The 27955-nt window shown below is 38.3% G+C and overlaps 1 protein-coding gene across 9 annotated transcripts in view; it reads left to right on the top strand.

Annotated features, from left to right (window-relative positions):
* The window catches only part of LRRC4C (leucine rich repeat containing 4C), a 464114-nt gene that overhangs the window by 416761 nt on the left and 19398 nt on the right, over positions 1–27955 (top strand). For 7 of the 9 annotated variants that reach the window (XM_033121877.1, XM_033121882.1, XM_033121883.1 and 4 more), the window contains one exon: positions 23472–23523. The exons of 1 other annotated variant lie outside the window; for it this stretch is intronic. The gene's annotated coding sequence lies outside the window, so the exon portion shown is untranslated. Of the gene's footprint in view, positions 1–21334; positions 21368–23471; positions 23524–27955 lie in introns of those variants that run through there. One more of the 9 variants, XM_033121884.1, reaches the window with a different exon arrangement.

A 27955-nucleotide genomic window follows, 5' to 3' on the forward strand; every position in this document is an offset into this window, starting at 1 on the left:
ATCACTCTGGTCACGTGGCTTTCTCCTCCCTGTGTGTGTTCACATAATCTTCCCTCTGTCCACGTCTGCCTCTGTCCACATTGCCCCTTTGGGTAAAGATACCAGTCATTTCATACTGTGTTTCCCCAAAAATATGACCGAGCCGGACCATGAGCTCTAATGCGTCTTTTGGAGCAAAAATTAATATAAGACCTGGTCTTATATTAATTTTTGCTCCAAAAGACGCATTAGAGCTGATAGTCTGGCGAGGTCTTATTTTCGGGGAAACACAGTTTTAGGGCCCACACTATTCACCTCATTTTAAATTGATTCCCTCTGTAAAGGCTCTCATTTCCAAGTAAGGTTCGTTTTCAGTTTCCTTTCCTTATTTCTAGGAAGTCATTTTCATACCCTGAAAGGTCCCATTCTTAAATATATATATGACAAAAAAATATAAATAATACATGAAGATAACTACTACCAACAGGTGCTTATCGTGCCTCAATCACAATGTAAATAATTTTAATGCATTGTCTTATGCAATTAGTAAGTCTTGCACTAAAACAGTGACCCATCCATGAGTCTCTGGATTCTAATTATTGCTAGAATTTCTATTCATAAATTTTTGCCTGCTTCTCTAAGTTGTAATATCTTAATCTTTTACAGCTTAGTTTAATATTTAACTTCTGAGTGATTTTATTTCATGCATTAAGTAAATGATATCAACATGCAGAAAGGATAAAACAAAGCTGTAGAAATCAGTCTCTGATCAAATTGGATTATCTGTTACAATAATTACCAAACTCTACAAAACAGTATAAAAATTAATTCCACAAGTAATCCTAGAATAACTGTTTTTTTCCATTTTGAATTACAAATAGTCTCTTCTTTTAGTGTAAGGGATGGTTAGATATCTTAACTGAAACGTCTAATTCAGCCTTTCCCAAAATAAGCTTTGGGGAGTAAATACAAATATAAATGCTGCGGATAAAGGAAACCTTGGTCCATTTTCTCACTATATATTGTATGTCTCCCCCACCTTGGATAAGGGTAGAGTTTATTAGCATGTAAAAGGCTCTGAGAAGACCTGAAATAAAGGAGTCTGCTTTGCTTTCACACATAGTCCCTGAAATGTTTGTAATTACAGACATTTTTAGATTATTATACCTATCTCATTGTGAACAAAAATGTTCTTTTTTTATTTCTTGCTCATGTGTCGGGAAGATAAAGTAAGCCTGACATTTCCAGGGCCAGAAGTGTAAATTCACAGGTAATCTCCCACTTGGTGGCCAGTTAGAATGTCTCTTTTTTCATACGTTGGATTTCCAATTTCTTAGCAACAAAAAGTCCTTGCAGCAGACCTTGAATTTCTCATAGCATCTATCTAATCTTGGAGATATTAGCATAGCTTTTGTTTGCACCCCAGAGATATTTCTGGAATGTCCTCCATTCTCTATTTTACTTTTTCTTTCATCCTCTTTCCCTTTCCTCTCCTGTTATTTCTAGTTTTTTTCTTCTGTCTTCTTCTCTTAATGTGGCTTCACTGGGAGGCATGTGCCCCTTTCATTCACTGTGCAATGCATAGCTTATTTTCACTGAAGATGTAGTTTTGAGGCCTTGATTTAAAATAGGCACTGCAGATGTTTTCACTAAGTGAGCCCTTTAGACCATCTCCTTGGGTGCAGAAGGTTCTCTGCTTTTGTGTTTACCCCAGGGACAGAGTTAGCATCGGAGTTAATGTGCAGCTATGACTACACCAGAACAAAGCCAGGATTATGCGATGACTCATTGGATAAACCGCCTTGACTTCCTTTTAACAATGTGTGTGTGTGTGTGTGTGTGTGTGTGTGTGTGTGTGTGTGTGTTGGGTTACAGGAGGGTATACACAAACATTCAAAGCAGAAGCCCACTCCCACGTAGCACCATCTAAACAGTTTTAGCACTGTTATCACACAAAGCCAAAATTGGACTCTGTGTTTAATAACACCTCACATTCAGGCTTTATTGGGAACAACTGTATGTATTACATGTATTTATTATATGTATTACATTGTTTATTATAAAGCCATGCTACCATTACTTGTGTAACCTGTACAGAAAAGAAATTAAATGTGTCTCATAACTAAAGTCTAATATTAGCTGGTGTCTGCAAAAGGGAAGGGCAATTAGAAAGTTCCCAAATTAACATTCTAATAATACTGCAGTAATCAACACTGGTCAGGAATTTGTTTGAAACAAAATGACCTGCCTTTATATATAATTAGTGCCTATAATGGAATGATATGATGTGTGAATTTTACCAGTGATGTTGCATTTTATGTCTTTTTTTTTTAAGTGGGAGACAACACTTGGTCAAGAGAGTTATAGGAAAGGATCCATAGTAAAAAGCATTAAAACTGTTCTTAACAGAAAGATAAACAGAATCTCAACTGACAAGCATGTGCCTGTTTTCCCAAACTGTAAACAGCATTAAAGTATTACATTGCACACATGTACACATATATGTGAACGCGTTATACACCTACAATACAAAATGTGCACACATCTATGGTGAAAACTTGATAATAATTAAATAAATTCATCTCAGGCAGTCTTCATACCTTAGAGTCGACTGTCCCCACTCTAGTAAGTGGGGTTACCGGAATCCCAGTGTTCTTCCCTGAGTCCGCCTGTCTGCACACACCGGCCCAATGAAATGCACAAGCAGGAGTTTGCAATGTAGAAGGAAAAAAATATTAATAGATTAATATTGAATTGGACGATCCGTAGATGGGGCAGCAAATGCTAAAGACTCCACTCCCCGACAGCATGTTGGTTACACAGGGCAAAATTATACAGACGGTACAAGGCAAAATCACAAGACACCCTGTGTTAGGGGTTCAAGGTCATGCTGGGAGCTGATTGGTCAGAGGTGAGGTGAGGGTATGAATCATTTCTTCAGGTCCTGAGGAGAGTTCAGAGGTCTTGTCCCAGCATCTCTCCTGATCTCATGGGAAAGAAGCCAGGGTGTCGTACTACTTTAGGGCTCAGGAGCTGAAACCTAGGTCAAGATGGCAGTCTGTCAGAGGTCCGGACCATGTGACCATTGGTCAGGTCTGGGCTACCGTCTTTTTGCTGCCTCGGGGATTGCTGACCTTCTGGGGGTGCTGACCTTCTGGGGGAAAGACTAGGTCTCTGAGACATGCATACATATATATATATATATATTCATATATACACACACACACACACATATATGGATGCCTCATATATTATATGGAAAACCATGTAGCATATATATATGTTTATACACACACACACACACACACACACATATAAAACCAAAGTCCTAAGGACCCTTGGTTTCACCACCTCCCAAATATTTATGCATCAAAACTATTTCCTATAAGAATTGATATGCTTATGCTATAAGAATTGATCCCCTATGAAGAGTTTAAAATAATATATACATGTATAGTAATACCTTATATTCTCTCCTGTGTCAGATATTTACTCTTATAGGATAATATTGAAACTGTTTTCTGTGGAAAGAACTACCCACCAAGTGACTGGCAAATGAGTGAGTTAATATGATACAAACTCTCTCAAAATACCAGGATGCTCCTTAGAGCTTTCTATATCCCAGAAAAGTAAGTCTCAAGATTATATAGTCTTAGGACCTTATAGTCCCATATATAAATGTATATAAATGCATGTAAGGTCTTGGAAATGCATACTCATTAGTCTTTATAGCCATTATGAATTAAAATGTTCCGTGGAAAAGTTATTTTAGAAAAGTCAGGGGTTAGAATTGTTCATGCAAGAATTAAAAGGGGAAAACTGAAGTAAATATGAAACTCAGGGTGACTCCAGTTCTGCCCTTGTGTAAGGTAATGAGAAGGTGGTGGCTTTTAATTAAAATGGAACCGCTGTGTCATGGCAGTGCTGATTTGATTTTGCCTACTAACCCTGCTCAGAAATTATAGATTTAAAAGATGTAATTAACAGAAAATTAAAGATTCTCCTTCATTCTAAGCTTTATAAGGATTCCCTGCTCCTTTTCTCTCCTAGCCCTGACTTCTCAGCTGGTGTGGAGCCTTTTAAGTTCTGTTTTACACTACATCAGTCAGTGCCGTTAATTAGCAAAGCAGGGATATGATCATTAGCTCTGATATGAGGTTTCTCTTCCCCATCTGACCCTTCACAGAGCAGGAGGGTTTTGCTTAGTAAAAGGCAGGGAACCTTCGTCCTTTATGTTTCCAGCTTTAATTAACTCTAAGGAAGGTCCCTGCAGACTGTGGAGATTTTCAGTGTTCTTTCCTTGTATTAACTGTGACCAATCCACACAGGTGTGAAGTGAGTCCCTTGACTTGAAGCATCGAATGTTTGGACACAAACTAGGGCAAAACTGAAAGAACCCCTCTTCCGTCAGCCCCAAACCATGGCTGCTTCTTTGGCCACGGGGCATCCTTCCCCAGAACGCTTTTTCTTTCCACTCTTTGTCACATGAATACAATCTAAATGGCTTTCCCCCAAATGTCAGTGTTTTACTGAACTCGCCTCGCTTGTCTTTGTTCTTGACCAGCCTTTCTTCAAACACCACTTAGTCCCCATTTGATTTTTCCAATCGCCCTGGAAATACCCCTGTCCCCCAATGAAACAAGTTTTCTCTCCAATCATGTTCCCTCTTTTGTTTCCTTATTTCAAATCCCCTTTCCTTGGAAAAGAATATTATGCATCAGTGGGTTTGAAGTGGGATGGTACCCGCCTCAAGACATTGCTCTTTCTACCCTGTATTAATCTGAATTTCACCAGGCCTCCAGTATTAAGCCTCACCCTACCCTGTTGTTCATCTCTTTATTTTTGCCTAGACTGCTTTCCCACCACCTCTCCAGAGCCCTTTTTGCCATAGAATATCACCACCTGCAATTTCTGTGGGTAAACATGTCCCAAACTAGAAAACAAGGAACTATGGAGTCCCGCCTTCTGCTGGTGCCTTTTAAAACTGTTCCTTAATGTCTTGTATTAGTAGCTAATTTTCACATTGACACTTTTATCCTAACATAACATCACATGTTTACAAACATTCTAGCTGGAATTAATTAAATCAAGGGGTATAAAAATAGCTATTAATTATTATCCTTATCCCATTATTTTAGGAATATGCAAATGAGCAATATTTTCCATTCCGTGTCTTCACTGATACACAGTGCTACCACTCCTTACATCTGCTACAGTGTTACGGAGAGAAATGGTTGAAACAGAGTCTATGTATAGCAGTTTTCCCTTTTAAGGGAGCAGTTTGCAGAGTTCTAGGCCATATACCAGGTGATAAGCTCTAGGTCTCCTGGAAAATGACCAGGAGTGATGACACCGATGGTTAGGATTACTTATGAATATAAAGTGGGAGTGCTTTATTTGTGCTCTGAGATTCTCCTGTTGAAATGCCTCTTCACTTGTCTCATGTTGAATTAGTGAAGTCTCTGGGCCAGGGGGTCATAATACATTGACAGGATATGGTAGGAGGCATTCAGTGAGGCTAGGAAGTGGCTATTGGTCCGTATATCAAGGATACTGATAGCAATAACTTTGACCCTTTTTTACTGTGACCCATAATAAAAGTACACTTGCATCTCAAACCAGTTATAAGTGCTTGTATATCAAAAAACAATTCCCGGTATATAATGCACTCTGTTATCTTCTGTTCTGTTCTCTGTTATTTTATTTAATGCGGATCATGGTCCATACATTAATTTCAGAACCAACGAGTGGTCATTACCCAGTTTGAAAACCATTCATAAGAAAATCCTATAAGAAGGGCTCTGGTGCTGCAACGTATTCAAATGACATTCACATGTGTTATCCTGTTTGATCATCACAGCTGTCTGACAGTATGAGACTAATTGTTTAAATTTTATATTCATATTTAATATTCTAAGAAGAAAAGTACGCATGCCATAAGACTACATGTCCGTGACAATTGACAAATAGAACACACTTAGGTGACCAGCACTCACAAGAGGAAGCTCACAAAAGCCCTCACCTAAAATGCCCCACTCTCCAAGGATGACCATTATCCTGACTTCTAAGCACCTGGATTAACTTTGCCTGTTTAGGTTGTATTTCCTTGTTGATATACTTTATGTAAATCATGCGATGCTTTTATGTGTCTAGCTTCTTTTGTTCACATTATATTTGTGCGATTCATTCATATTATTGTGAGACTATAGCATGCTCGTTCTCATCTCTATATAGTATCCCATTGGATACATATAGCACAGTTCATCCATTCATTTCTTGAATCAGTTCTAATTTGGGCCTATAAGAACTGAATAGTGATGCTAGAAACATTCTAATATGTGCCTTTGGTAAACACAGGTGCACATTCGTATTGATGACAGATACCTAGGACTGGAATCGTTGGGTCATGGTGCAAGTCTGCTTAGCTTTATTAAAGACAACCAGTCTTCCCTGTACTTGTACCAGTTTATGCTCCCACCTGCGGTGGGGTGGTTTTAATTTAACTCTTATGATCAAATTTATTGCTTATATAGGAAAAACAAGGCTCACCACTGAAGCAGGTTACCAAAGTAACAGAGCTATTATGTTACAGAATTAGAACTAACACTAGATTGCAGAGTCCAGTCAGTGTTGTTTGTTTTTTGGTTTGTTTTTACTCTCTATTCCTTATTAATACTTATAAAGGCCTTTAAAGTGCTTCATTTGTCTTTTATCTATCTTCTTCAGTCCTCCTCAAACACCCAAAAATACAGACACATGCACACACCCTGCCCCCATGTAGATACACACATCCATTACTACAATCCACGTACACAGACACAAACAAACATAAAGGCATACACACAGACACACACAGATACAAAGGAGCAAACACATGCCCTCATAAATGTAGATATGGACATATGTTTATGCATACACATAAATACACAACTATGGACATATAAATACTTGCAGACACATACACAGATACACATATACCCATACACAGACACACATCAAGATACATGCATAAGTACAATGATACGCCTGGTTAAATGCCATATTTTATTTCATATTCTTTCATATTTTGGCCAACAATAGAATAAACTCCTTAAGGTTGTATTTGTGTGATTCATGGCTTCTCAATAAATACCTCTGTATATATTTAGTTTGAGGGAATTTTATTTTTTATGATTTTAAGATTTCTGGAGAAATACATTCATACCCTACTTTGATAACATGTCAGGAGCTTAATTCCCAGATGGGTATCCATTCTGCTTTCTTCATGCAACATCTATTGGGCATGCCTATTCCTCTTAATTCATAAGCTCTAATATCTTATTGAGGGGTCTTCTTTGCCCTCCAAAGAACATTTTCTATTCAGGTTATGCCGAATTATTGACAGATGATACTTTTGCCAATGATTGAAATGTGGGCCCTATAATTCCAGGAAATAAGTAGGAAACATATTTTGGTTTATATTTCTGTGTAACAAATTACTACAGTTGTACTAGCTTAAAACAACATATAGTTATTATTTCCGTTTCTGAGGAGAGGATTCTGGACACAGTTTCACAGAGTCCTGTGCTCAAGGTTTCAAAAGGCTAGAATCAAGGCATTGGCCGAACTTTAGGAAGAGATTGGGGTTCTTTTTGAAGCTTGAGAAATTACTGATATAATTCAACTCCTTGTAGCTTAACACTGAAGTCCTGGCTTTCTAGCTGGGTGTCAGCTAGGCCACAGGTTCAGTTTCTAGGGGCCACTTACATTTCCTTGTCACATGGCCCTCTCACAACACGGTAGTTTGTTCTTAAGGCCAAAAGGAGAAACTCTTACTACAGAGTCCCAAGACAGATCATATATCACATCATGTATTCATCAGGGTGACCTCCCATTCATTCATTACCTTTGCTATACAACACACCCTGGTCAAGGCACTGATGATCCTCTCGCGTTTGTCATTTTCTATGGGTTAGAAGGAAGTTACGGGTCCCGCTCATGCTCAGAGGTTGGAGAAAATATAAAGTGGTGCGATTCAAAGTCATCTTAGAATTGTGAATTTTCAATTTTCCGTTTTCAAATCAAGACCACAATTGAGAATGTTCTTTTATGTGGTATTTCTAACCAGCTACCCATAATGGCAGCCATGCTATTATAAGTCAACCTCTATTCATAGGATAGGTTTACTCTAGCAGCAACTTACAGTCGAAGTCATACATAACAACATATTGGATTTCAGAATATATACATATTCATGCATACATAGATACAAATATGTATGTATAATTCTGTTTAATTTCACCTTATACCATAGGACTGGAATCAGCCACAGTTTAATGTATACACTTGATACCTTGCCACCAAATGTCTGTATAGTGTAGATATTTTACAACCCAATGATTTCTTTAAGAGGGAGTTTATATTTCCCTATTCTCACCTCCAATACGCGTAAAAAGACATTTAGAACATCACAGGAGGTGGTAACTCCTTTTGAAATGAGGCACACTTTGTTTTAAAACCTCCAAAAGCCAATCCTTATTAAAATCAAACCTTCAAAATAATGTGAAACTACCATTCTCTCTGGGCTGTATAAAATTTGGTTCAAAATACATCTGAAACTTTTAATGCGTATGAATGTTCTTGCACATGGATAACATTCACTGTGCTTTCTGGGAATCATGCCAAGCAATGACTTAAGGGGACCACTCTAAGGACTTTTCTTGCTTAGCTCCCTGACAAATGGCATGCCTGCTTAATCAAGACAAGGTGCAATGCGGCCACTGCCCTTCAACAAAACTATAACGGAAGACAAAAGACAAAAGAGATAGCGGTCGTGATTAGAGGGATAATGGAGCTTGCAGATGAGGTGAGATGGCAAATGAGAACATCTCATCCACGAGGGCTAAGACGAAGTTGGGTGTTAAAGCCTGTTTCATGAAAATGATCACAGGAAAGGCCACCCAGCCCTTTCTTTCTGAGTGGTGCTTAGGAGTACAAGTTCAAGTGCCTCATCTTTGGGTTTGGACAGTCTGGACAAGAAACCTGTCTCTGCTACTGAAAAGCGTTGACCAAGTTACTTATCCTTATTAAGCAATCATTTCCTCATTGTTGAACGGTTATAAATGACACACCTTACATGAAGAGGTTTTTACAGTACGTGGCCCTAATAAATACAACAGCAAAACAAGCATGTAAGCAGAAACTTGAGGCTAAAAAGATGACAGAACACTTGCAGATTTCTTCAAGTAGCTCACTATCTAATGGGGAAGGGTGTGTTCCTCAAGCAAAAGAATAACTACAGAGCAACTGGGAACTCCTAGAATAGCGGCAAGAAGTCTCAGCCTTCAAGAAATGGTGCTAGATGGGGCTGGGGTGAGGTGATGGGGTAGATGGTGAAGGGATTACAAAGTACAAATTGGTTGTCACAAAACAGTCATGGGGATGTGAAATACAGTATGGGGAATATAATCAATAATGTTGTACAGATTACGTAGGGTACCAGATGGGTACTAGACTTATCGGGGGATCACTTCATAGATTGTGTAGGTACCTAACCACTGTGCTGGACGTCTGAAGTTCAAGTAGAATAATATCGAATGTCAACTATAACTATGTGTGTGTGTGTGTGTGTACACACACACACACACACACACACATATGTCCCTCCCTCACACGGGATATAAAGTACAGCATAGGAAATATAGTCAGTGATATTGTAACAACTATATAGGATGTCAGAGGGATAGTAGACTCGGGGGGGAGGCAGGATTATCACTTTTTGAGAGGTATAAATGTCTAATCATTATGTTGTTTTGTATACGTGAAACTAATTTATTTAAAAAAAAGAGAGAGAGGCCAGAGATAATCAAACAGGTGTTTCCTTGCTCTCCCTCTTACCTTGGACCTGAAGGAAGCAATTTATTTATCTAGTGTATCTATATGTCTCTTTCTCTAATTCTATACCAAAAATTATCCGATCCATTTTCTTTTAACCTTTCCACCAAAAATGGTAAAAGGGAAGCAAAGGTGAAGAGAGTTTGCAGTTGGGATGCTTATGAGCTAATGAAGGTCAAACAGACTGAGTCCTCAGAGAAGAGACAACAAAAACTGGGGACTAGAAATTACTTCTGGTATAATGATGGACAAATGGGCAGTCATTATTCGTTTATTTATTTTTTTTTCTGAACCAGTTTTCCAGACAATAAAAAGACAATGACCATGAGTAAGAAAAATAATGGGAACGATGAATATGATCTATCATCCATTAGCACTTATTCATGAATATTTAAAGCACAAAATGTTAGGGAAAAATACTACCCTTTCTGCTTCCATTTTTTATCTCTCCTCTTTACCCTCAGTAGTGGTTTTAGGATTGCAGTTCAATAATGAGGAAAGGAGCAAAACTTTGATGTATGTCACCTGTCTTTTATGTATTGCTTCTGTCTTCCTCTGTTGCTCTGGACAGAATATAGAATATGTGGCAATATTTTCAAGTCGGTTGGTATGGGGACATATGGGTTGGAACAAAAGATCTCTAGTTAAGGTAAGGTTTGTCCACATAATTTACGCAATTATTATTTGCTTTTTATTAATTAATAGTTCTTTCAAATTGCATTTCTCTTATCTTGCCAGCTTTTAAAGGCCACCAAGAGCCTATATTTGTTACAAACGCTGAGTTGCGATAGACATGCAAATTGGCTATTTTTCACCATTTAACCAGTTAGATCAGTTGTCTGCTCCTTTTTCCCACAGAACCGGATGTTTCAAACATTCCCATGAAAACAGTCAAGAAAGAGAAAATATGGGACATACAATAAACATGAACAACCAAACAAAAAGTCCAAAATAACTGTGAACGCTGCGTTTGGTAAAATAATATCTTAAGTTCTTTGTGGTCTAATATTTTATAAAAAACATGAGAACTCAGAAGGACCTTCTGAGGCTAACTAGTAGTCGTCTACTGAAATGGGAATAATCCCTTTCAATGCCTTGTTTTTCACCAAAAGTATTTACTGTTTTTTATTCTCCTAACCTCTGTGTCTTATCATGTACGCACCCCTTCCCAGTTTTACACACACAGATACATCACTATCTGATGTAGTTCTCCCATATCCTGTAAATTGTTCAGAACTGACTTACATTTTTTCCAGAATATATGACAGGGCTAATTGCCTCTAATTTTCAAATAACTCCTGAATGGACCCTTCTTTCATGAGCTCTTTTAGAAATAACAGATACTTTTGAAATATTTAGACCTGGAAACATTGTTGCTGATTAAAAAATAATGTGTATATATCAATTTGGGAGCCCTATTCTGTAGTTTAACTGCCATTGTTTTCATTGTCCATCATTAGCAAAATGTGAAGCATAGCCAGAGAGCAATCAGGTGAACATTTGAAATTTGAAATTTGAGAGGTGATTTATACTTGGAATTTTAAACTGTGTACTCCATGATTTTGGAAATCTATAAAACTAGTGTAACCATTATATTGATCTAATACAGACTGTGGATATAATCATAAGGCAATTTTATTTTTCTCTCCCATTTAAAATTCATTCACTGGGACTAGTTTTACTTCTTCCCTTCGATGAAAACTTTCTATATTTATGTAATGCAAGGCACTGTGGAAAGTAAGTTAAATATGCATAGAATAATATTCAAAACTTTGAACTTATATTAAGATTCCTGCCTTTTCCATCACAGACACCCAATTATGGATGCGAAGCCTGAAGTCACAGACTGGGACATGGATATGGCTTGTTTCTTCTCTATATTGTCACTTGGTCTTCTATTTCTCCTCCTCTCCCATCTGCCTATTCCTAGTTCTGATGCTTCTTGGATGGTTAAGGAAAATGGGTAAGAGGTGGGAAGAAAGGCTTTTACCTGATACTGCCTTGAGTTGATATTGATATCTTTGAATTTGGAATTTACTTTCTCCTGGTAGATTTCATGTGTCTGCCTGTTTGTTTTTGTTTTTGTTTTGGTTTTGGTTTGTTTGTTTTTTTGTTTTTGGTGACTCATTCATCCTTCTCACTGAATATGCCTTGCTGTGAGTGATACTTTCTTCCTTAACACATCACTTACTCTTTACTCAGCCCCAAGGCATCCAGAAGTACTTTCAGGTTCCCTCAGGTAAGCTGTTTATTTCTGGAGGCAACCCTCTTTCATAGGATTGAAAATATCTTCAGGGCTCAACAAACTCCTATGTGTGATCAACATTTCGTGTTTGCCCTTGGGATTTTTCAGATGGTATTTATACACTACCTTTCTGTGTCTACGGTACTCTGCCATCAGAGCCCTATCTTTAGTCATGTGATAAAGGCCAGAATCCTTCTACAATCTTTTCCTTGGGGTGAGTGATGGTATGTTATAGCCCACTGGCAATTCACTCAAAAATCCTCCTCTAATAATCTTGAAGTCCCTCTTCACTAAGCTGAGGGTTAGGATGTAAGACCACCCACTTCTTCCCTTAGGAATGGGGCTCATAGGACAACTCTCTCCAAAGAAGTCTTCATCATGAGCTTTCTTTGGTCCATTGATGTATTTGTTGTATGTAAGATATTATGAACCATGCAACTTATGACTGCCTCCATTAGAAATGCGTATCCTCTTGGGAATGTACATTCTACTGCATCTTGATTCCTTGGCCAAAGTCTCTATTTCAGTATTCTCTCATTCATATAATAACAATAGAGGTATAGTTTAGGTGGTGATATTATGAAGCTATAAAAGGGTTCTTCGTGTTTTTTTAATTCAATAATTATTTGAGTGACTTATGTGCCGAACATTATTCTAGGCTCAGGAAATAAGGCAGAGAACAAGCTATATAATGTCCCCCTACTCACGAAACTTATATTCTTCTGAAAGCAGGAATACAGTTTTAAAAGAAAAAAAAATAGTGCAATTTCAGAGAAAGGAGGTGAGTCACAGTGTACAGGTGAGTAGGGAGTCCTTTTATGGAAGTTTTTGAAGGAAAATCGGTGAGAAAGTGATGTTTGTACAAGAGTTGTTCAAATTAATTGAGAATGATTGAAGCTGCCTTGTGGAATAAAAATATGTACATTTTAATACACATAAGCGCATCTGGAGAACTATAAATAATATGCAATGGAAAATTTCATGTACATTTCTGGATCTTCCTCTCTCAGACTTCGTTTGGAAGAAACAGGCATCTCTTCGCCTGATCTGATCCAATCAGGTTTCTTATCTTCCTCTTCAGTGGGTCCCACCCTGCTGGCCTGCACTGGGATGTCTGTGACCTTGCATCAGGGCTCTTATTTCATTTGTAGATTATTCTTAGTCTCTGCTAATGAGATCGCTCAGAGTTCGCTATGAGTATCACATCTTAATCACTTGATTTCTGCAGACGTTTTATTTCTCCAAATAAACTCTTCAAAATGCCTGCTGCTCTGTGCTCATTAACCTGAGAATGGCTTCTCTAACTCTAATTTAAAAATTATCTTCGATGTCTGAGCTTCTGTCCTGACCAGGATTCTCCAAGCAATAATAAAGGGAGGAGGACTTCAGACTCTTGAGTGTGACAAAACATCAGGGACCACATTTCCATCCGCAAGGGGACATTCCCTTTATACAGAAGTACAGACTTTACTCTCTTGCAGTGAAGCATAATTAAGATCCACCCCAACTCCACCATCTGCCCAACTCCCACTTAATCATTTCATGCTCAATAAGGTTTAGGTGACTTAAAGATAACAAAATGATTAGTTAAGGAGTAAATGAATGAGTCAAGAGACAAATATTTACCAACTAAGAAATGCTTTTTTTTCTTACACTCTTTTTCTACTTTTAACCCTCAACTGATTTGAAATAGTCTTCGTGAGGAAGATAGCAGCCCTCATGTAAACATACCCAGCATAGGAATAGAACCAAATGCCAGCATAAGCATCTGCAACATTTTCCCACCTGCCAGTGGATATTAGGTTGGTGACCTGTATTTCTACAGAATTGCCACTTCGATGAATTGCGTTACAGATCTTTTGGATGCAAAAATGGCTTAACCCAGAGCCAGAGAGCAGTGGCTCCTCGCTTCAACCTTGCCAAATTTCACACACCAGGGAATGTATTTCCTTAGTATATTTTAAGCTTGCTCGAATAAGGCTATTTCTGTATACTGTTGGTTTTGAAATACCAGATCCTAAAATTGACTTTGCTCTTAAGGGACAAAAGAATAAATTTTATATCATACTCAATAAATTAAAAATATAATTGTACGGGTTTTGATGTTGGAAGCAATCTGAAAAAAAAAATGAATTTGTTTAAAAATAAGCTTGACAGGCACTTACCAGAAGAAATACTATGTGGACACTCTGGAATGTCTTATGGGAACAACTCATAGGGGAGCAGCCTAATGTCAGAGAATAATGATAGAGGTAGCATGCCTATTTGTTCCTCTCCCAGAGTCCAAGATTACAGGCTACTAGCCACACTTCCATTAAATGGCTGCTCAATATGAAAATTTGGCCTTCATCAAAGGACTTCATGTTGTCATCTCTTGTCTCTAACGTCCATGAACTACTCAGAATACTCAGTTCTCCATCAGAATTTCAACCTAACTTGACTTGAAACCGACATTTGTTCAAAAGACGTAACTATGACAATTGGTGTTATTTCAATGAACCTCTTTGTATATTCAGAAGAGGTTCCAGAAGCAGAAAGACAATCTAGAAACTAAAGTTTTAGGGAGGTTTTAGTACAGAATACATGCAGGCCACTGAGATGGTAAGTATTGTATAATTAGGCTCTGAAACTTCGTTCGACCTGTTCTCAGAGAGCTTCCAGTCACCTGGACGTGAAGAATATGCAGAAATGTCTGACATTTCAGGGTGTAACCTGAAAGGTAGACCATTTCCAGAATCAAACCAAATCACTTAGGTTTTGCTTGGATGCCTCAGGGAACTGTATTGGAATGGAAAATAATTGGAATGAGCTTCTTTTAAAACATTGGTCACTGGGCAGGGCAGCGTCTTGAAGTAAAGTTAGATGAGAGCTGTATAGGTCAGTGGCAAATGGCAATTGTTGGTTTCTTTTACTGTCATCCCCATATATAATCGCTAAGCAAATATTCTTCACTCTACCTCGAAAACAAGTCCTTAATTTGCTAATTCTCTCTAGCCCTACTGTTGCGACACAAGATCAAGCCATTTCTCACCTGCACTGTTGATCTACTATGGATCCCTTCAATCAGTTCTCACACGTAGCCAGAGTGATAGTTTAAAATACTACATCACACTATATTATTTTCCAATATGAAACTTTGCAAGAGCTTACCATTGCATATGCAATGAAACACAAAGAAATTTCTTTCCCTGGACTACCAGGCCTAACTCCCTAAAAGATATGTCTACATGCTAACCTCCAGAACCATGGATGGGACATTTGAAACCATGACTTTTGCATATGTAATTGAGTTATGAGTCTTGAGATGAGATCATCCTGGATTATCCAACTGCGCCTAAATATGATGTATCTCCCATGAGACACCCATAGGCGGGCACACGGAGAAGAGAAGAAGGCCACCTAAAGACCAAAGCAGAGATTGGAGTTATGGAGCCACAAACCAAGGAAAACCTGCAGCCACCAGAGCTGGAGGAGACAAGGAATAATTCTCACCTAATCTCTTTGGAGAGTCTTATTGGCATCTTTGTTTCAGATTTCTGGCCTTCATAACTGGGAGAGAATAAGTTTTTATTGTTTTAAGCCATCAAATTTGTGATAATTGCTACGGAAACCACAGACAACTAATACAATTCTCCAATCACATGTCCTACTCTTCTGCTTGCCTACTTTATTCCTACTAGATCAGCCTATTTTTCCACTTATTATTTTTTAAGTATAACATGCTCTTGTCTTAGTCTGTTTGGCCTGTCATGACACAATATCATAGACTGGGTAGCTTATAACTAACAGGAATTCATTTTTCATACTTGTAGAAGCTGGAAGTCAGAGATCCGGGTGAGAGCATGGTGAGGTGAATTCCCTCTTCTGAGTTATAGACTCCTCATTGTAGCTCACATACAGGAAGGGACTAAGGATTTTTCTGGAGCTTCTTTTATAAAGTTTCTAATCCCATTCATGAGGGTTCCACACTCATGATTTAATTATCTCCCAAAAGCCTCACCTCCTAGTACAATCACATTAGGCATTAGGATTTAGCATATGAATTTGGGGGGACATAAACATTTAAACTGTAGCACTCCCTCAAACTTGAATTCTTTGCCTTAGCTGTTCTCTCTGCCTGGAATATTTTTCTCCCAGATCGCTTTATGTCTGAGTTCTTTCTTGTAATTCTTGAAGTGAAACATCTCTTTTTCAGAGGGGACTTTCTAGACCAAATCAATGTGATATTTCCTTCCAGTCATTCTCTGTGTCATCACTCTTTTATTTTCATTTCAATACTTATCTCTACCTGATCTTTTCTGGTTTGTTTAATATCTCTCTAACCCCTGAAAAGGAAGCTCCATGAAGTGAATTTTCTTCACTACCTGACTCACTGCAGAATCCTGAGTGTCTAGAATAACGCCTGGTATTTAGTAATCATGCAATTAATGTTGTGTAAGATGCATATCAGAAAGGCTCTTGATGCTGGAGGAAATTAAGGTGGTAATGTTGGATATATAGAACTTTGGGGAACAAGCCAGGTCCTTAGTCTTGCAGGGCCTGGAATATTGGATATGTTATAACGACAAAGATTTAGACTCATGGAAGAAGACAACAATTCCATAAGTGATCACAAATATATATGAAGACATGGCCTTGGGACCAAATTAGTAACATTTCCCAAAGTAGTACAAAGGATGGAGAATAAGCAATTGGAGCATAAGATTATAGCTAAATTTGATGGAATGATGTCATGAGGCTGAGTGTGAGAGTTCGTCTAGAGAAGATGGCTAGGATTTGTTCTGCCTATAGCTGGAGGACCACTGCCCATCATTAAATGGAGAGAAGGGCTAACAACGTTGGAAATAAGTCAGGATGGGCAATATGAGGCAAAGCCTACCGGTCCCGAATGTTTGGACAACAAGAATACTTGGCTTTCTGATAATCTAGACATAATAATTTTCTAGTGAACTAGATCTAGGGGACTATATGCCTTCCAACAGAGCCCACTTCGAATTAGGTTTATGTGTGAGTACAACAACTTTAAATGATCCTATGTGCTCTCAGTGGTGCTACAGCACTGTAATCTAGAAGAGGTCTTATCCAATAGTAAACTGATATTGAGTACCCACATTATCTAGCTCTGAGGATTGGGCCGGCAAACATCCCTGATGTTACCATTATTCAGCCTTTTGTACCCTGTACACCTTACCAGCAATTTAAGAAGCACAATGAAGATATACTAGTCCAACTAAGGAATTAAGGAATGGATCTCATGTGAGGATAATGAATGCATCTGAGAATAAAATAAACCAGGAGGACTATCTATTAAATTACCGGGAGGTCTTGGAAGCCATTCTGTTAGAATCACCATCTTAGAGAATTTTCCACAGGGTGGAGAGTGCACTTGTGCAGTCTTCTCAGGGAAAGGAGGTGGTGATTTTTTTTTGTGACTTTCTCATAACATTAGCTTAGTGACAGCAGACAGAGACCTGTGGCAATCCTAGTTGGAGGCTTGTTGCCATTTTAGAGTTCCCAGAGGTAGGGTCTGTTGAGGTATCCTCTCATGGGGTATAGCTTGTCTCACATAAATTATTCTGGCATTTTTCGTCCCCTCGGATTTTCCCACAGGTTCTCTTGTTATTGTTAGCTGTATATTTTGAAAATGAAAAGCAATCAATTTGAGGAAAAGGCCTACTGTATGTTTGTTCCTGTGGGCGTAAATGTGGAGTAAATATATATAATGCACGGTGGCTGATATTTTGTGCCATTTATCTTCCCTTGTGAGGAGAGATGGGATAAGTCACTCGTGTCTGTACCAGTCCTGATTCATTCTTCATCACTGCACTCATGAAGATAAATGCCACATTTACACAGGCCACAGCTCTCATGTGTTCTTTCCAACCAGAGACTACGCTAGGTTAGAGCAGGAGGTCGACCTGGTGATGTTATTTGAAAATCAAGGACACTTTGTATTACCATCTCCTAGTCCCACACATCTTGATTTCCAATGTTAAACTGGGATCCCACTAGCAGCTAAAGAGATATTTAAGTAGTGTATGTATTTTCATGCGTGTCTATCCTTCAGATATTCACTTCATTTTAATGGATTTTTTTTTTTTTTACTTCCTGTGTAAGCCCAGCACAGTGTCCTGCAGTGGCAATGTACTCATTAATAGGATATGGTCTTGGTTCTCACAAGGTGGTAAGAGGCATAAGGAAGAGAATACTGTGGGAAAAAGAATGATAAGCAAGTGGTTAATTCTCCCTGTGGGCATGTCAGATGACAAAAGAGCAAGTCAGAATAGAACTACTGAGAAGTTATAATATTTGAGCAGCTATATTAAGAGAACAGATCCTGGACACCTTAACACTCCATGATGTACAAATGGCTGTACCGCTGGATTTTAAGCCTATGCCCGAACAAGTGGGTAACTTCAGTGCTCTGTGATTCTGGACCTTGTTATTAGCACTTAATATAAAAGAACCCTCTGGAACCCAACACTAAATGTACTTATTCTGGTTTTCTTTTTACATTTTCGGAAATTGTATTTTACATTACATTTTCAGAAATTGAATTTTTGAAGTCATAAGACTTTCCATTGAAATACTGTGGTTCCCCGAAAATAAGACCTAGCCGGACCATCAGCTCTAATGCATCTTTTGGAGCAAAAATTAATATAAAACCCGGTCTTATAGTAGTATATTATATTTATTATATTATATTATACCTGGTATTATATTATATTATACCGGTCTTATGGTATATTAAAATAAGACCGGGTCTTATATTAATTTTTGCTCCAAAAAACACATTGGAGCTGATGGTCCGGCTAGGTCTTATTTTCAGGGAAACACGGTAAAAGTATTGGCTCTTTATCTCTTGGTTGGTACATTGAAGTTTATATTACCAGAAATAAACTGAAAAGGATTTCGATAAATGCCAGAAATTTGATTGGCAAACTGAACATTTCCAAAATCATGTCTCTCTTTGAAAACTGTCGTTTTTAACCATATGAGTTGTTGATATCAACAGTTTTTGACTTAGGACACAGCAATTTTATAAGATTTGCTATAATCATAGTGATTGATTGTGGGATTCAAATTCAGGTTTGCTTTCAGTTGTTTTTTTCTGTAGAAAGCCAACTAAGCTATTTAATTCACTTATTCCAAAAACACTTATTGGACACATACTACATAGCAGTAACTGGGCTGTGCGTGCACATAAGATGGAATAGTGCCTGTCCCACTAGAGCATGCAGTTTAAATGATGCAAAACGACAAATGAATAGTACAATGGGGATGACTAACACCATCGTTGATAATTGCTCAATAAATTTTACTTCATTCTTCTCACATGGAAGTAACAGTGAAATATGTTAAAAGGAGCACATTAAAAAAAAATCTTTCAAATGTAGAGAACATTGGAAGGATTCATAGCATAAGTACCTCCTTCTCTCCCTTAAAAGATTTGGACCAGAAGATTTAAATTTTTGTATTAACAGTTCTCATATATAGTTATAGTGTGTGTGTGTCTGTGTGTGTGTCTGTGTGTGTGTGTCAGTGTGTGTGTGTGTGTGTGTGTGTTTTAACTTGATCACATTATGTGATTTCCTTATACTTTCTCATCTGCAAAATAGAAAAATACAATCTCTTCTGCCTACCTCCCATAATTGTGGAGGTCAGATAGGATAAAGTGCATGAGAAGATCTTCTAATTTGTAATGTGTGATATAAACAAAAGGTATCATTCTTATCACCAGCTTTCTTGTTACGGATCTTGTTTTTATGGTGATATGTAAAAGATCAAGGTGATTTATCACACTGATTTATGTTTTCCCAGGTCAAGGTATTACCGTGTACTGGGGGATGTATAGCACATTTAGCACCAGGTAATTATTTTATAGAAATGCATAAATTGTTTAGCCACTCCTCAAGTATTTGGATCAGTGCTAATAAACAATGAATGACACTCTCTCAGATAAACAACAATCATTCCTATTTTCTGAGAGCTTATGGAATGCCAGGATTTGTGGTTTGCGGGCATCACCTCATTTCATATCCGGAACAACCTTCTGAGGTTGGCTCTATTATTATCACCCTCACTTTATGGATGAGGGACTTGAAGTCTAAAAAGATTATAAAACTTTCCCAAGTCACAAACTTACTACATGTAATAATAGAGCTTATCAATTTCTGTACTCTATCACATGCTCGGATATAGGATACATTATCGCCTCTATCTTTGTACTTCCCTTTCCTTCCCATTTTCTCCAGAAAAAGCTCTCAGAGAGGCTCTCAACTTCTCTGGGCTTGTTTCCTCATTTATAAAATTGGACCGCTGATGTGGTCGATCTTTAAACAAGTCATATGAACTCTGTGTCTTGGGACCTCTTATTGTCAGAGGAGACAGAAAATACATACAAATTTACACAGAAACATAGAAACTTATATACATACATACATATATACATGTGCATTATCCCTAGTTGTGAGAAGTGCTATACAGAGAAATAAAGCAGAATAAGGGGATAGAGAGTGATGGGGAATGGAGCAGTTATATTTTAGACAGCATAGCCGAGGAAAACCTCCCTGAGCAGGTGATCTAGAGAAAGTGAAGAAGTAAAATCTACTGATATTTGGAGGAAACGTGGTGCCATTGTCATGTACATGCATAGGTACAGCTCTGTCTGGGTGAAGAACATTCTAAACAGATGAAATAGCAAGTGCAAGTTTCCTGAGGAAGCAGTATGCTTGCTATATTGGAGGAACAGCAAGGAACAAATGTGGCCCCTGTGGAGTGAGTAAGAGTGATACCGGTAGTAGAATAAGATCAGAGAAGTAAGAGGGATGTAGAACAAAAATATAAATGGCCTCTTAGGCCACTGGGAGCACTTTAATATTACTCTGAGTGATATGAGAAGCCTTGGAACATTGAGCAGAAGACTGAATGTGATTTGACTTTCATTTTAATAGGATCCCTGCACTGTGTGGAGAAAAGACTGAAGAGGGGCAATAATAGAAGCAAAGACACCAGATATTGCACCAGGCTTTGGAATAATTCAATTATTCAGAGAGAGAACAGACTAGGATGTAGCAGGGGAGGTGAGGAGAAACAATGTGACTCTTGATATATAGGATTTCCAGTGTATAAGACATAAGGATATAAAGGTGATAAGGATGCAAAAGGAGAGATGAAACCAAAAAAAAAAAGAAAAAAGAAAAGAAACTTCAAGGGGACTTTGGCCTGAGGTACTAAGAGGATGGTCCCTGGAACAGCGCTTGGAACATGGTAGGAACTTAAAATATTTTGTTGAATGAAGAATGAATGAATGAATGAATCGAGTTGCTGTTAGAAAGTCTTTGTCAGGGATGGAGGTTGAGTTTGAAATAAGCATTTTATTTTGGAGAGATTGATTTTCAGTGCCTCTAAGTGGAGGTCTTGAATTAGCAGGTATACCAGGGGTGCAAAAAAAAAAAAAAAAATGTGTACAAGTGAACACCTTGGTCAATGTTATTCAAGCTGTTGTTTGCCGTACTCAGAAATGTCTGGATGCTGATCTCAACCACTTTGAGCACCTCTTGCAATTGCAGAAGTCAAAGGTGACTTGTTTTCATCTTTTATTATTGGTGTATATTTAGTATTACAATTTTAACACAGTCTTCCTTTCTTAAAATGTGTATACGTTTTTTTTTGGCACCCTCTGTGTATACAAGTCTTCATTGTATGAAGACATGTGTTTGGCAGCATTTAGTTTGTAGATGGTTTTTAAAGCCACTGTGGGATCATTTAAAGAGTGAGTATAGCTGAAGAGGCCCACTAGCCAAGCCCTGGTGCATCCCAAGGTTTAAGGGCCCAGCAGATAAGGCAGAACCATGATGCAGACCGAGCATAGGGACCCATGAGGTAGATGGAGACTCAAGAGAATGGTTTCCTAGGATCCGAGTGCAGGGAGGACAGAGTGGTCACTATGTCTAATGCAGCTAGTTTTCACCTAATGTGAGAAATGAGAATTGGTACTTCATGTAGCAATGGACATACATTTTTCACCTACCACCTCTACACACATTTTTTTTTTTTTTGGTTACCCATTGTCTTGCTCTCATCTTATTATATATCCCAGGAACAATAACTTATAATTCATGTAACTCATATTTCATATGTCATACTGAAGGGAAGTTAATGGTTCTGGAAACTATGAGATTTGGGGAAGTTTTCTATAAAATTGCGTTCACACATTTTTTAAAACCGATGACAAAAAACTCCACAGATCACCTCAGAAATAAATTTTAATCATTATTCAGTTTTACTTAAATAATAATAATAATCACTAGTGGTGTGTTACTTTGAGGTTTGCGATGCATTTTTACTTACATTATCTGTTTCAAACCACGCCATTTAACAGAGGAAGCTGCTCAGCTTCAAAGCTTACACCATCCGATTATACCACCTGCTATCACTTCCTTGAAGGAGCAAACCACAGACCCACATTTCACAACTCTTCGCTCCTTGAAGATTTTAACACCTGCTTCCCTGTTGTTCTCTCCAATCCTATTCCTGATAGAATTCTTGGTGATTTTAATATCCACGTCATTCCTTTGATCTCAACGACTAATTGCATGGGCTTTTTCTATCTGCTCTTGCTCAGGATTTCCTCTTTGTACAGTTTCTACCAACTGTATGTCTAAGCTTAGGCTGTAAAGATCTGTATTTGTTGGAATTAAAGGTTGTTTAATTTATTACATTATGCTTTTGCAAAATGCCAAGTCGATCTTTTCATGTTTCTTTGCTTCAAGTACTATGTGGCCCTCAACCTCAGACTCTAAATTTTAATCTGCTGTTGCCACACGAGTGTTAGGAGTCAGGTGGAGGAGGATGAAGAATGGGCAGGAGGAGATGTTAGTATCTCACTGGATTTTGGATGTTGGGGAAAACCCCACTTGGAATTTGCAGCAGATGCCTGTGTCAAACTCTTAACATCCCATTTGACTAATAATTCAGAGTGTTCTGTTTAACTCTTTCTTGTCTATATTCAAAATACATTATCTCATTTGATCTTAAGAGTTGATTTTGATCAAGATGCTGGTACACAGAGAAAATGTGACTTGCTTAAGGTCATGCATATGATAAATCAGAACCAAGTGTAGACTACAGATCTTCAGACACCAAATGCGTTCTTTTATTGGCATTAAACAGTGCCTTGTTCAAAATGGCCAGTGGTTAAAATAGCTGTCTTGGCTTTCTTCCCAGGAGAGTGTTAAAATACAGTGGTAATTCAATAAATATTGTCACCAGTGTTGTCTGTGGTGATGGTGGTGGCAGCAGATCGAGAAATGTGCTGAATTGTTCTAATGGATTTTTTCTTTTTCTTTTTTTTTCTTTTTTTTTTTTTTAGATTGTCAAACACGTTGCCTGTTTACAGCATGGAGACCACAATAGAGAGCTAGGTGGGTGACGATTCATGCTAAATCTTTCCCACAATACGCTGGACAGCACAATGGCAGCTAATGTGAAGTGGCTCATTATACACTGTCAAATCCAATATAACAACAGTGACTGGCTTTGCTACTTCGAGCAACTTGTGGGAAGCCCAGCCACTGCAAACCACTACTGCATTTTAAAAAATCGGCTGCGATATACCAGAAGAGACATAGTCAGAGTCATATTTGCAAATCTCTTGTATTTTTCTCTGTCAGTTTAGGAACTGCCTTCACGTTCCCAGCTTGACACCAGAAGTAACTATTCTTGGGATGCCCTTCTCTTGTGAGTGCCTCCTCCTTCAGTTGTATTTTAAGGGCTAAAGATTTTATAAGGGCACTGGTAGCTCATGGACAGAGCTGGATTAGTGGTTCTCCTATGGGAACATCCTGGAAGCTCCCTCCTCACCCCGCCCTCCACCAGCCAATGGTACTATACACACAAGCACACTGACCTACTACGGTAGCACAACAAACATGGGTGGCATTTCTACCAGAAAAAAAAGATCAGGAGGCGGCAGACCAAACCATTGACTTCTCGCTCTGTGACTTGTGATTAGAAGTCTTTTTGTCTCCATTAAATTGTAATCTCCTGGAAGGCAGAATCCTGGGTTTATTTGAGTCTGGTGCCTTTGAGTCATAGTTGTCCCTAAGTGAATATTTATCAATAAAATTAATCCATTCCCTTCTAAAAAGTCCATAATTAAGCAGGGAATGGGGTTTAATCTTCTTGTCTCCTTTGTCCCTAGCACAGTGCCTGACCCGTCGTAGGTGGAAACTACAGGCTTGTTGAGTGAAGGACCAAGGGTATGAATGAGTCCATCAATCAGATGGTTCCCTGTGGCCAAATTAATGGCTAAGCAAACCTTTTCCAATTATCAGAGACAGAAAAGTGATGACTTCTCGTCATTTTTCTTCGGGCCAGCAGGAATAATGCCCTAAAAGTGGTTGTTTATTTTGTAAGGCAAAAGCTAATCTGAAGCTATTTTCTTTATTTTTATATCCAAATGTCTATAAAACAGAAAAACACCAGAGACCTATTCATTGCTCACAAATGATCTATGCGGTAATAATGAGCTGGCTTTTCCAGCTGTGCTGCACTTTGGTGCTATCCTGGGTTTAATTGAAAAATGCTGTGACCTTGGTTTTGTTCACTGGGCAAAGGGGGGGTCTAATTGGCACGAGGCCTCTGAAGAGCTCCCTTTTAACAAATGTCATTTAGCTAATTTGGGGTTTGCCTGCGGGAAATAACGTGTGAAGTCCCGTAAAACCAAGATGCATGTTATTTGCATTCACACGACGGTAATATTTTTCAAAAAAGCAAAGATTAACTTTTTATTCTGCCATACCTATTTGTTGAAGTCTAAATGCTATCAGTATGATAATAGTATTGTCCCGAACAGTCTCATGTTTCATCATAATTAAATAAACAGCTTGTGAATTGCAGTCCAAAAAATGTCTGTGTTCCACTCTTAACTTAAGGGGTTTCCATAGAAACCATGGGGAGCAAGTTTAACTGACATTTATTGGACTTGAGGCTATATGCAGCCTTGATATCTCTGTGTTGTTCTCTCTGTCATTCTGTATATGTCTCTTTCTCTTCCTTTAATCCTCACAATCCGCTCCCCACCCACCTCAGTCCTCTTCTCCTCCTCCTTTCCCCCGCCCCTTTCCCTTATTAGTAATGAGGAAGTAATTTGGACTCAGTTAGATTTAACAAATGCAATAATACTAAAATGAGCTCTGATACTTAAGTGTAATTGTGTTATTAGCTGGAAATGTTTTTCTTCAAAAACAAAAGAATTGAGAGTGAAGTTTGCTAGAGTAGCACATGCTGGTAAGAAGGAACCCAATGGAAAGTTTGTAGTCTACATATCACACACTCCACGTTCGTGGCCCAGGGATGGCTTGTTCTTGATTTAGCCAGTCCAGATTGATGTTTCTCCTCAGTCCTAATTTTCAGGCCTCTAAATGGAGCATACATCACCGTGCTGATAACATTCCAAGAGAAAAGAGGAGTTTGTTTAGGAAAGAAAACACATACTATATATTGTAAACCTACTGTGTGCCAGATATTCATTTAGGTCATCTTAGTTAATGCCATAAAACTCACTGCCAGCTAGGAAAATGAATCTGGAGCTGGTGATTGAAGTTCAGGCCCCACCACAGGCTGGCTGTGAAGCCTTGGGTAGAATGCTTACGTGTTCTGTCTCGGTTTCTCAAAGTCACAATGAATAGAAGCACTCCTAAGAAGTGGAGTTTTATTAGGATTCAATATGGTAATGTAGCTGGTGCATCACAGTAGGGATGTTTCTCTCCATGCCTTTAGAAATGGGGAAAATGAGTTACCAAGAGAGTATGTCATTTATCCAAAGCTGGAAAGTGTGTGTGCACAGTGCAGTGGTTACGAGGGGTTGATTTAGGCAGACATGGGATCAGTTACTAATGGTGTAAGTGGGGTAAGTGATAGACTAACAGGCCACCGACTTCATGCAGTTGTTATGAGGATTAAATAAAATTGAGTATGTAAAGTGCTCAGCAAGTATCTGCCACATAGAAAGCTGTGTTTTGCACTGTGTCCCTCCCTCCGTCCCTCCCTCACCTTTCTGAATTATTTTGTTTTCAGTATGGATTCAAAGTTAAAAATGTTCGGTTTCCAAAGTCTATTTAATAATTATGGTTTACATTTTGCTCATAATTCATAAACTACCTCAAGTTACCCTGATAACAATGAGAAAGGAAAGACAGATGATGTCACAACCAATTTATAGGTTAGATAAAGGAGATTGAGAGATGTTATTGACAAGACATCTGTTTGGTGAGTGAGGAGGTGGAGGTTTTACCTTGTTCTCTAGAGTTATTCTTATAATTAATACTCTCAAACACTATTGTTATTAATTTGGGTCAAACGTTCATGAGTTTTAAGGCTGAAATCCAGCAGATTTTAATTAATATTCCTAATGTACAGTGAGAGGAAGAAAAACTTGGCAGGGAAGGAGAAAAAGGAGCAAGGAGAAGACAGTTGCAAAATCTGTCTCTTGCAGACCTGTTTCCAGGTCATTCTCCAAGCATCCAAGGGCACATGCAGAATTACAGTTTTCAGTCTCAGGGGCAGATGAGACATTGGTTTTGCACAGCAATTTGCTTTGGTGTTTCTGGTTGGAAGAATAAGGGTGAGGTGGGAAGAAAAATTTCAGAGAAGTCAGGTATCAGTCAGAGATATTGTTGAGAACCTAGTTGTTGAGAATTCAACTAGAATTGTATCCATCTAGGACAAGGGTGTGATGGATGGGGCATGATTGCTGGAGAATGTGATTGTTAACACACGCACTCATAATACACGTAGGCGTGGCCATATACACATACACGTATACAGGATTCATCAGAATGAACATTTCTTTCAATTATCATCATTTTATGGCCTGAAAGAGCTTATACTAGGAGATAAATGTTAGCTCTACCATTTTTATTTGTTGTGTGTTTGTTTGCTTTGTTACTAGAATATTCATTCTGTGCTGTCTTTGAAATAATCTCTGTAAACCCCTTTCTCGATTTTGTATTTGTTTAGTTAACAAGAAGTGAGAGAATTCCTAAAGCTACTTAGCCAGACACGCAGAAATAGTAGTACGACCCGATATGCTGAAAGCATGGGAACAATTAGCGGTGCAGCAGGCAACCCCACTGTGTTGTGCAAATCCCTCTTTTGCTCAGGATTCCTCGTAAATGTCATGTGATGCATGGAACCATTGCCAAATTTTTCTTCCATGCTTTAATAGGTCATCTTGGTAGCTTTGGGACTGAGGAGAATGGATAGAAAAAGAATCTTTCTGGACTCTAGAACAGGGTCAACAAACTTTTTTCTGTAGAGCGCCCAAGAGTAAGTATTTTAGGTTTTGTGAGCCTTATAGTCTATCACAACTACACAATACTGCTTTAGTGTAAAAGCAGTCATAGTTAATACATGCATGAATGGGTGTGTAAGTGTCCCAGTAAAACTTTATTGACAAAATCCGTTGGTGATCCGGATGTTGCCTGTGCGCAGTAGGGTGCCAACGACTGATGTACCTCTCCTGCCACTTTCAATTCCTGTTCATGTGACAGTTACAGCTTAAAAGATAAGAATGGAGAGTGTAGGATTGACAAGAATATCATACACTACCTTCGTTTTGTCGATTGTACTTTTTATCACACTTACTTTGATTAAAATTTTATCTTTTCAGTTTTTTTTTTGTTTGTTTGTTTGTTTTTTACCATAGAAAGAGCACATATTTTGTCTGCACATTACAGAATAATACAAAAAGTTCAAGAGGCTTTCCCTGGTGTCATTCTGCATCCATAATGTCAACCTTGTGTTTTTTCAATTTAATTATTGTTTCTAAAATACATCCTTTAGAGAATAAAG

This window comes from Rhinolophus ferrumequinum, chromosome 11 (genome assembly GCF_004115265.2).
Source record: "Rhinolophus ferrumequinum isolate MPI-CBG mRhiFer1 chromosome 11, mRhiFer1_v1.p, whole genome shotgun sequence".
Lineage (NCBI taxonomy): Eukaryota > Metazoa > Chordata > Mammalia > Chiroptera > Rhinolophidae > Rhinolophus > Rhinolophus ferrumequinum.